General features: G+C 38.8%; 1 pseudogene; it reads right to left on the reverse strand.

Moving 5' to 3' along the window:
- Positions 1-460: 460 nt before the first annotated feature.
- On the reverse strand, positions 461-578 carry LOC150095111 (5S ribosomal RNA; annotated as a pseudogene).
- Positions 579-12,011: the final 11,433 nt, after the last annotated feature.

A 12,011-nucleotide genomic window follows, 5' to 3' on the forward strand; every position in this document is an offset into this window, starting at 1 on the left:
ATTGAATTTCATATAATTATTATTATTATTATTACTATTTGACACCTCCAGGGAGTCGAAAGACTCGTTGAGGGAGGGCACCTGCTCTACATCTCTGTCTCCACCACTCAATCCTCCAACTGACCACTACTACACCAACGCCATCTACTGCTGACCACCACTAGGATTTCCACAGAAAATCACAAACATCCATGCCCATGGCAGGATTCGAACCTGCAGCCTTTTGGCTGGAGAGTGGATGCTAACCACTCGTCCAACCAGAGTGGCAAAGGAAAATCTTAGGGCTCATCTGGGATTTGAACCCGGCACCTCTCGCACCCAAAGTGAGAATCATACCCTAGACCAACGAGGCACGGCAAAAATACGCAGCCAGCGGGATTCAAACCTACGCAGGAATATCCCAATACATTTCAAGTCCATCACCTTAACCACTCGGCCATGATTGCACTAAAACGAAAGCTTGCAACAGCACTCGGTATTCCCAGGTGGGACCCTCCTAAGTACTAACCGAGCTCAACACTGCTTAACTTCTGTGATCAGACGAGAACCAGTGTATTCAATGAGAGATGGCCGTTGACATCTGTATATTGAAAAGAAGAACATGTAAAAAGTTTTAAAGCGAATAAAAGTTGATCAGCTCTCTAATGTGAACTGTAGACTGAAATACACAAACATTATTCAAGAAAAAAATGAAAGAGTTTGAGAACAGGAATGAAACATTGGAAATTTAGTGGCAAACCCTGAAGAAAACACTGATTGATTCAGCCAGAGGGGCATGTGGTGAGATCAGTACTATCGACAGGATGCAGCATAGAGGCAGCCTGCCTCACGGCACGGCTTAACAACTGAAGAAAACAAAAAACTAAGAAGTGCGGAAAGACGTTTTTCCAAGCTTAAACTGATTAAACATTAATTGCGAACAGTTACCAAACCCAAGAAATACCAATGACCCAAGAAAGATTGGTTGGTCTAGCAACTATATCGATAGAAGCAGACATAGCTTATAATTTAAATTTAGAAGATTTATTAAAAGTTTTATTGTGCAATATCCCCATAGAGCAAACATTTAATTAATATTATTATTATTATTATTATTATTATTATTCAGGCCTCCAAGGAGTCAATGTAATCATTTTGTGGTCCGCATGGTTAACCTAGTGGCTATGCGCTTCTTAGCAATATGCCTGACGAAGGAGTGTCCTAGGTTCGATTCCCATCAACTAGGTGAGGAGCTCAAGGATGTTCCTCAGCCATAACCAAGTTAGCTGGTCTTGGGAATGGACAACAATGTTTTTCTCCCCAGTTTATCTGGTGTTTTTCATCCTGCAAGCAGACAAACAAGGTCCTGTGAACATACACGGATTACAGTCATGAATATCGCCCTTAAGGGATGCAGCAGAGGAGGGGCAAACCAGCTGCATTAATACGCCAGTAACCCCTCGTTTGGAGCGGGCTCAATCCATCCTAGAACGGACGAGAGGGGTAGGAATCATTTTGCATTAATGTCTCTCTTGCAATAAAAACAAAATAGCAATTGGATATTTTCTTATATTTTTGTTTTATAGTCAATCAGGGGTGATACTTAAATGTTTGCCTCAGGACACGATCTAAACTGGCGACGACCCTGGGTGAGATTGTCTGTAAGGATAGAAAAATCAGAAATCCATGGTGGACACAGGAAGTTAAAGAGGCAGTGAAAAAAAAGAAGAAAGCATATAAAAAGTTCCTAGCAAATAAGTCAGCTTTTGCTCTTAGAGATTACAGAAACAAATGCATGAAAGCTAAACATTGTATAAAAAGCTAAATAAGTTTTTTATACAATAAAAAGCTAAATAAACTAGCTAAATAAAAGTCATGGGAAGATTTTGGTAAGAACATAGAAAATAAATATCAAGAAGGTGGTAATATATTCTGTAGGTTGTTGAAGAAGCTCAGAAATAGAGGAAAGAGTGTTGTAAAAGGAATGAGAGATGAAAAAGTGACATGAAAACTGAATAAAAAGATATCTTTGAAGTATAGAGTAATTACTTCAAAAAATTGCTAAACGAAACAAGTAGTGATTACTTACTGTGCTATCAACAACACTCAACAGGCATGCAATCAGGAATACATATCCATACTTGAAGTAGAAAAAGCCATCAAAAGCCTGAAATGTGATAAGGCAGCTGGAGTAGATAATATTTGACCAGGAATGCTCACATATGTGGAGGTATAATAGCCACTTAGTTTCGAAGGCTTGGACAGAAGGATGAATTCCAGATGATTGGAGTAGAGCTCTCATAGTACCTATATATAAAAAGGGAAATAAAGCTGAATGAGAGAATTGCAGAAGTATTTCTCTACTGAGTGCTTCTGGCAAGATTTATGCCAGTATACTTGAGAAACGGTCGAGAAGGATTGTGGAAGAAAAACTTGGTGGAGAAGCTGGATTCAGGCCAAATAGAATCTGTCAGGATCATATTTTCAATTTACAACAAATAGTTGAGAAATCATGGAAATATAAGTGATACAAAACGCGCAGCGGCAATTAGAGCATCTGCAAAACTCTTTCCAGAGTGATTTGGCTAACGTAAACAACCAGCGTAAGAGTGGGCGAGTTTCTGAAATGAAGGAAAGAGTGTTGTATGGTGACTCATAATTAAGAGGAGTGATAGATGGGAGTGTAACTAAATCGTACTTACCGGGTGCGAAATTTAAGGATGTAAGTGAGAGTATTAGAGTGCAAAAACAGAGAGTGAAAGAACTAATAATTGTGGTGGGTACAAATGATTTGAAAGGTGATAAATTTTTTATGAGAGAGGACTTGAAAGTAGTGTTAAAGGCAGCAAAAGAAAAGAGTGACAGAGTTAGAATGGTGAGTCTGTTGCCGCAGTATGACAGAGAGGAGTTTAGAAGGAGGGCCATAATCGCAAATGACATCATGCGCAGGTTATGCAGACGGTGTGGTGTGGAATTCGTGGACATGTGGAATGAGTTTGATGGGCGAAAGGACTTATACAAGATGGATCGCCTGCATTTGAATGGACTTGGTGTGCGAAGACTGGAAAAAGTGTTGCTGAATGAAGTGAAAATGGATGTGCAGAACCAGGGAAATTAGAACTACCAAGGATGGGGGGGGGGAGGAGTGGATATGCAGACATCAGTGAGACAGTTGAGTGTAAAAATGTATATAATGTACCCGAGCCAGCACTAAGGACAAAAAATGGGAATGGGACATTTAGAATAATGCATCAAGATAGGGGTGGGACAAAGGGATCACTGCATTTCATGTATACTAATGCCAGGAGTATTAGGAACAAGAAGGAAGAATTTTCGGCTTTGATTGGCTCTTCCTGGCCACAGGTTATTGGCATTAGTGAAACATGGCTGACAACAGATGATATAGTTAGTGGGATAGAATGTGTAGGTTATAGTGTGTTTAGGAGGGACAGAGAGAATAAAATGGGGGGAGGGGTGTTATTGATGATAGCTGATGAACTGCAGCCAAGGAGAATTGAAATTGTATTGCAGGATAGTGAAAGGAGCTCATTTGAGGCTATTTGGTGTGAGATTGAGACTGGCAGAATAAAATATACAGTTGGGTGCTGTTATAGACCAGGTGATGGAATAGATGGTGGAGATAGTATGCATAAACAGATTGATGAAATGAGTGGAAGGAGGGTAATTATTATGGGGGATTTTAATTATGGTAACATTGATTGGAAGGAGGACAGGACACATGTGAGGAAAGAAATGGATTTTATTCAATTATTAAGGGATAACTATCTGAGACAGCATATAATTGAAAATACTAGGGGTGTGAGAGTGCTTGACCTGGTAATAGCATCTCACAATTTGACTGTAATGAATATGACCATGTTGCCACCTATTGGTGAGAGTGATCATAAGGGCCTGACCTGGGAGGTGGCTAAAGGTGTGGAATTTTTGATTAAGACAGGGTATATGTGGAATTACTGTGCTGGCAAGTATGATAAGCTTAGGAGATTGCTTGGATCAGTGCCATGGCATGTACAACTGCAAATGCTGGACGTCGATAGAGCATGGGAAGTGGTCAAGGAGCATTTACAGGAGGTTATGGCTGATTGTATACCTAGGGTCCGAATAGTAAAACAAGTAGGGGTTAAATGGATGAATAACACCATTAAGCTTGAGCTGCAAAAAAAGAAACAGTTGTGGAGGGAATTTAAAGAAAGGGGTGACCTGCAGGCAAATGAACGGTATAAAGTGCAGGCCAGAAGGGTAACGAGTGTGGTAAAAACAGCAAAAACCGATTATGGAAGGAAATTAGCTATGCAAGCAAAAGAGAATCCCAAACAGCTCTTTCAGTATGCTGCAAGCAAGAAAAAAACTGTACATGGCAAAATGATTTTAAGGAATGACGATGGTAAGGAGGTCACTGAACCAGTTTATATAGTTGAGTTACTGAGCGCGCACTTTGCAAAAGTATATCATCCAGGTGGTGACATTGAAAAAATGAAGGAGCCATTAGTTTATATGGGAATTGTGATGAATGAAGTGGAGGTGAATAGTCTATTACAGAACCTTAATGTGAATAGATCTGTGGGATTGGATGGTATACTGGCACGGGTCTTGAGTGAAGTGTTTAAGGAATTATCAGTGCCCTTGACCATGTTGTTTAATCTGAGTCTCGGGTCTGGTTTAGTCCCGAAGGCGTGGAAAGAGAGGAAAATAGTTTCACTGCATAAAGGAGGATCCAAGACTATGGTTCCAAATTACCGACCAATCAGCATATCAGGAGTTGTTGTCAAGGTCTTGGAGAAAGTAGTCAAGAGAAAAATACAGGAATGGATTGATGAAAATGAGATACTGTACAGGGGACAGCATGGCTTTGCAAAGGGTAGATCATGCCTGAGTAACTTGCTCAAGTTTTATAACAAGGTGACGGCTGAACTGGATAAGGGAAATGGGTTTACAGTGATACTGCTGGACCTGGCAAAGGCGTTTGACAGGATACCACATGGAATTCTAATCCGTAAACTACAACATATGGAATGGATATAAGGTTGGTGAGATGGATAGGTGGGTGGTTGATGGAGAGATATCAGAGAGTAGTTTATTCAGGAGTAGAGTCCTAAAGGTGGCCTCTGATTAGTGGTGTGCCCCAGGGTTCTATTCTTGGACCACTACTGTTTAATTTGTTCATTAATTATATTGGAAAGGATCTGAGAGGAACTGTTCATTTGTTTGCTGATGATGCAAAGTTGGGGAGGGCGATAGTGAATGCAGAAGATGTAAAAGTCTTGCAGGATGACTTGGATAGATTGGAATTCTGGGCTAAGGAGAATGGATGTCAATTTAGTGTGACAAAATGTAAGGTTATGCATTTTGGGGTGAAAAGATTAGCAGCAGTATACCACATAGGCGGAACTGTACTCCAAGAGATTGATGAAACCAGGGACTTGGGAGTGTTGGTGGATAGGGAGATGAAGTTTAGGGGGCACATTGTGAAAGTAGCTAAATCAGCTCATCAACTCACTTGGTTGTTGAAAAATACCTTAACGAGCAGAGACAAGCAAGTTATTGAACCTCTGTACTGAGCCTTGATAAGACCTCATCTTGACTACTGTGCCCAGATTTGGTCACCTCGGTTCCTTCTTGATGGGGAGGAGGTGGAGAGGATCCAGAGGCGAGTGACTAAGATGATAGCAGGTCTATGGAATGAACCACATGAGAACAGGTTGAAGATTTGTGGGTTGCAGAAACTGGTTGATAGGCAGAAAAGGGGAGATATGATTGAGACATTCAAATTGCTAAAAGGATTCTATAAGATTAATTCAGAGGATATTTTTGAGATCAGGACTGGTGGTGGGAGAACTACGGGACACCTATGGAAGCTGGGCAAGAGTGTGGTTAGCAGTGGTGTTAGAGCTGGGTTCTTTACTTTTAGAGTGGTAAATGAGTGGAATAAGCTGCCAGAGTCTGTTGTGGGTGCTATGACAGTGAGCGAGTTCAAGGCAAGGTATGATAGATACTGTGAGAATGTCGTATAGTATCTATGATATGTCTAAGAACTCCTGGAGTAGCCCGAAAATAATAATAATAATAACAAAGATCTGTATTTTATGTTTTGTAGATCTGGAAAAGGCATATGACAAGGTGCCGAGAGAGAGAAGCTATTCAAAATGCTACAGTTGTAAGGTGTCAATGGGACATTATGTCCAGCAATACTTATTCTTTGTTTGAGTTGTAAGTCAGCAGTTAGAATTGAAGGAAGTACAGGAAGATGGTTTAATGTTAAATCTGGTGCCAGATATGGATGTACATTATCTATATGGATCACATTATGAATGAAAGTTAGATTAAACGTGATATCAAAATTGGAAATGTTGATCTCAGTTCTTCACTTCATGCAGATGATGTTATACTTCTAAATAAATCCAGTACAAGTCTGCAAGATTCCCTGACTAAATTGAATAACTGTTGTAATAGATATGTTATGAAGGTCAGTAATAATAACACAGAAACAATGAAAATAGGCTAAAGCTTTGAAAATCTCAACTGCATTGTGAATGGAGAACCTATAGAACAAATAAAACATTTCAGCTATTTAGGCATGATTTTTAATGAAGTTGGTAAATTAAATATGGAAATAGACAACAGAATCAACAAATAGTGCTCAAACCAGTTTTAACTTATGGATCTGAGAGCTGGGTTAGAAATAAAACAATTGATCAAAGACTGCAGTATGAGAGTTCTGAGAAGGATTATGGGCTTGAAGAGATGGCATCAATGGCAATATCATATTAAAAATGGGGATATTAAGAAAGAATTTGACAATGTTAGCATCCGGGAATGTGTTAGCAGAGCTAATCTCATGTGATATGGTCGCTTAAACAGAATGGGAGAGGAAAGATTAGCAAAACAAGTTTTCTCTGTCAGGTTGGCAGGATAAAGATTCAGAGGAAAACTAGGATATAGATGGATTGTTACAGTAAAAAGTGCCTTAGAGAGAGAAACATAATTATTATTATTATTTTTCCTGACACCTCCAAGGAGTTCGAAGACTCATCGCAGGAGGACACCTACAGCTGTCACAACTGTCTCAACCACTACACCGAACCTCTACTATGAATCATTTCCATCAACGCCATCTACCGCCCACCTCCTCCACCACCGCCACCACCACAACTAGTATGCTATGTCTGTAAATTGTGTGTTCTGAAATGCCGATTTGTCTGTGTGCAGGATGAAAAACGCATGTGTCCATGAGAAAAAACCCTGCTACAATCCTGCTACCTCCATATGAGATCGGCTAACTCACCTTCGATTGAAAATTGCCCAGTTAAAGATTTCTCTCGTCACGACAAGAATTGAACTTAGGCCTATTCCAATCGAAGATTGCAATGTACCGTCATTCTTCCAATTGCACTACGAAGGATCTGATAATTTTGAAGTCTTGACAGGTAACAGATTGAATTGGAGAAAAATTGTAGATAGGAAGTTAGTAAGGATGTAAGTTTTTCATGTAGTACTATCATACCCTGTACACCCCTTGAGGGTACATGTCAGGAATTTGATGATGATGATGATAATAAGAATACAGTTAATTCTCAGGAAAACTCATAGGGACCACAGGAATAGCTTTTAGTGTATCAATGTATCTATCTGATTTTTTTGGCTGGGACTTTTTCAGTAGTTTGATATAGCAAGCTAATTTGCTTCAGTAGCTTTAGGGAGAGTCAATAAGTGCATGCACTTTATTTGTCACCGGCATAATTATGATTATTATCCAATGAGCAAAAAAATTCTAAAGAAAAGTATTTGACAGCATTGGGAAGATGAGGGTAATGATATCTGTGAAAATGAACATGGATTTGTTAAGGGTGCTCTTGCTTAAGTATTATGATTGCCTTTTATAATAAAGTGACAAGAGCAGTTGATGAGGAAAAGGCATACACTGCCATTTTTTTTGGATTTTCCAAAGGCATTTGACAGGGTGCTATATGATAAGCTGATATTTAAGTTAAATCACATGTTGGGTTAGTCAATTGGATTCAGGATTGGCTATCTGATAGGTATCAGAGAGTTGTGTATGGTGGGGTGATATCAAGGAAGCAGAAGGTTACAAGAGGGGTTCCACAGGGCTCAGTACTGGGACCTGTATTGTTTATCTTTTATACCAATGGATTGCAATGGAATATGCAGTTGTTTGCAGATGATGTGAAGCTGGGAAGGGTTATTAGTAATAGTACAGATGTGGTGGCCCTGCAAGAGGATTTGAATAAACTAGATAGATGGGCAAATAAATGGGGTTATCAGTTTAATGCAACAAAATGTAAAGTCTTGAAGTTTGGGATACATCGATGGGAGACTGCATACCCGATTGGAGGAGCTGTACTGGAGGAAATAGGGGAGACATGAGATCTGGGGAGGGGTGATGATTGATAGAAAACTGAAATTCAGAGGACATGTTACAAAGATGGTTAAGGTAACCCAGAGGATTGCTGCAATACTGAGAATGGCGCTGACCTGCAGAGATAGAAGAGTTATCATTCCATTGTATAAGACCCTGATTAGACCATTGTACTCAAATTTGGTCCCCAGGATTTGGTGGAGATAAATTAATTGTGGAGAGGGTGTAGAAGTGGATAACAAAGATTGTTTCAGGATTGTACAATGTTATGTGTTAGAATCGACTGAGGGAATGTGGACTGCAGAGTTTGGTGGATAAAAGAAGGAGAAGTGATATGATCAAGACTTTTAAACTGTTGAGAGGCAGTTACAGGATGGACATTAGGGAGTTCTTTCACTTGGTGGAGCAGCAGGAAGGAGCTATGACAAGGAGTCATCCCTGGAAAGTACGAAAGGAAGCTATGAGCAAGAGGATGAGGAGTGGTTTCTTTGCGTGTAGGGTGGTGGAACCGTGGAATGCATTGCCTGATAAAGTGGTGAGAGCAAGAACGGTCAATGAGTTCAAGGAGTGGTATCATAGACTTTGTGTTTCCTAGGAAGGACCTCCCATGATGAGCCTCTTGACTCCATGGATGCCTGAATAATAATAATAATAATAATAATTTTTTTTTTTGTAATAAATGAAGTTTTTGAAAGGTAAATAACATTTTGGATTACAATGTGCTTTTTTTTTCTTTGAAAATATGCTTTGTTAAGCAAATTACATACAAATATAGAATTTTTCTGTATTCAGAGTTAAAAACATGTCTGGGTTGGTCAGGAAGTGGATAATATGTATCTCAAATCAACAAGTTATGGGTTTAAATACCACCATGAAATTTTGTTATGTCTTCAGGTAGCAGATGATTTCATTGTCTAGAAACCACCAAGAGTTCAGTGTTTGGCCTCTAGGCAAGGTTTTCAGATTATATAACTCTTAGCCCAGCCATGGTACTGACATACTATAGGCTTATTACCTTTTGTGGGGGAGACTCACTTAAAAAAAAGAAAGGAAAATAATGCATGCAAAATGAACATTGAAAATAAAACATTCAGTGTTTTTATAATTTCATGGCTTTTTTTATAAATATATTTCTTTTGAAATTAGTTCCTTCTTTTAATTTCATACTATTCTAAAAGTTGACTACACACAAGGTTTTTCTCCTTTCTTTTTACATAATTCGGGGGGGGGGGGGTGATCCCAACTGTCTTTTATATGCTTTTCATCATCTCTCATATTTAATTTTTGATGATATTTCATACATTATTATAAAAATATGAGATGGGTTCTATTATATAACAAAATATTGTTATTTAATATTTTAAACTTTTGTCCAAACTAGTTATTTTATCCATTGTTAAGGTGAGAAGGTGTTATGGAAAGCATTTGATTTAGTATAATTAATGAAAAAAAGCCTCAAAGACAATGTAACAAATAACTTGAATGAAATTATCAAAATATTTCATGTCAAAACTGACCAGCAGGTGTGAAATACTGGAATGATCATATCAAATATATAGCAAATCATCTCTAATGTTTACAGAGCATGATAATCTCCTAAACTTGTGAGGAAGGGAGGCAATCATTCTGATAAAAATTAGCTGAAGTAACAGAACTTCAGAACTAACTTTCTTTTGAGAGATGTTCACATTTAAATCAACTTCTATGGAGAAAGTGAGATTTTGTTTTTTCTCAGTACCATGTTGAGCAAGATCAGACTTTTGAGGTTTAAGGTATGGAATTTAATGGAATTTAATATTTAATGGAAGGAGTGATGACAAGAGGCCATCCCTGGAAGTTACGAAAGGAAACTGTGAGCAAGAGGGTAAGGAGTGGTTTCTTTGCTTGGAGGGTGGTTGAACCATGGAATGCATTGCCTGATGGAGTGGTGGGAGCGAGAACGGTCAATGAGTTTAAATAGTGGTATGATAGACTTTGTGTTTCTTAGTGGGTACCTCCCCTCGATGAGTCTTGACAGACTTTATGTTATTAGGAAGGACCTCCCGCGATGAGTCTTTTGACTCCATGGAGGCCTGAATAATAATAATAATAATGTAGTATTGATATTTGCTAATATGTTTTCTGCAGAATAAAGGTTGAAACAGGTCTGGGTAGTGACTCTTTCCAGCATAATACACACCCTAAAGCAGGGGTTCCCAACATTTTTGTTTCCTAGAGCACATTCTAAAATACCGATAGGGCGACGGGCACCATCTATTTTTTCAAGCAAATTTTTTGAATTCTTTTGTTAAACGAATACATACAAATTTTACATTATAATCAAATGTTTTATTACTTAAAAGTTTATATTATATAAAAATTTAAATATATATATATGTAAGTTCGTGTGATCTTTGGCATTGCATTTCATTGGCCAGTGCTTCATAATTAGGAGAATATGATGATATTCCAGTTCTTAAACTGGAATGAACAACTTCGAATGTGCATCTACTTTATATTGTATGCATTTAATACTCGTCATGTGTCATTAACGCATGCGTCATATAGCATGCCATGAATTGTTGCATGATTATTTCAAACTATACAGCACACGGTTGAACAGCGGCGGACATACACAAATTGGTCGACGGGCGCCATGGTGCCCACGGGCATAGGGTTGGGAACTCCTGCCCTAAAGGATCTGTGCTTTGCATTATGGGAAACTAAGTCAATTGATGTGACATCATTAGCTTCTATATATTATTATTATTATTATTATTATTATGATTATTATTATTAAACAAGACCTCATGGAGTCAAAGACTCATCTAGGAGGTCCTTTTATCTCACACACATCTCATCATACCGGGTCTTAAACACATTCAAACTCCTTGCAGACACCACACTCTCAGGCAAGGCATTCCAATCATTCACAACTCTGCACGAAAAAAACCTGCCTCTCACTCCCCTACTCACACACTCTTTATACAGTTTCCAGGGATGACCTCTGGTTCTCCCCTGATCTCCCACTATTCGCTGTAGAACTTCTCCACCATTGATCCTATAGCAACCCCTTACCAACTTGTAGGTCTCTATCATATCTCCCCTCTTCCTTCTCTCCACTAGTCTCTGCAAATTACATCTTTTCAATCTTTCCTCATACTCGACATTCCAGAGGTCAGAAACTACCTTAGTCAGTCGCCTTTGGACCCTTTCCAACATCTCTTCATCCTTCTGAAAACCAGGTGACCAAATCTGGGCACAATAGTCCATGTGTGGCCTAATCAAAGCCTTATACAATGGAACAAGAATCTCCCTACTTCTACACGTCAGTGTCCTCCTCATCATTCCCAGACGTCTTTGTGTTGTCTTCACAATTTTGGCAATGTGACCCCTAAATATTAGATCCTTATCCACTATCACTCCCAGATCTCTTATTTCCTCTACTTCCAACAATATATTCTTACCAAGCATAAATTCTGCATCCCATCTTTGTTTTCCAAATTTTAAAACCTTACATTTTGCAACATTGAACTCACACCCCCATTTGCTTGCCCAATCACTCAATTTATTCAAGTCTTCTTGCAAGGCCACAACATCTTCACTACTCTTTATGGTTCGTCCCAACTTTGCATCATCTGCAAACAACTGAATATCT

This window comes from Typopeltis vanoorti, chromosome 21 (genome assembly GCF_054136105.1).
Source record: "Typopeltis vanoorti isolate ZY-2024b chromosome 21, IOZ_Tvanoo_1.0, whole genome shotgun sequence".
In the NCBI taxonomy this organism is placed as follows: domain Eukaryota; kingdom Metazoa; phylum Arthropoda; class Arachnida; order Uropygi; family Thelyphonidae; genus Typopeltis; species Typopeltis vanoorti.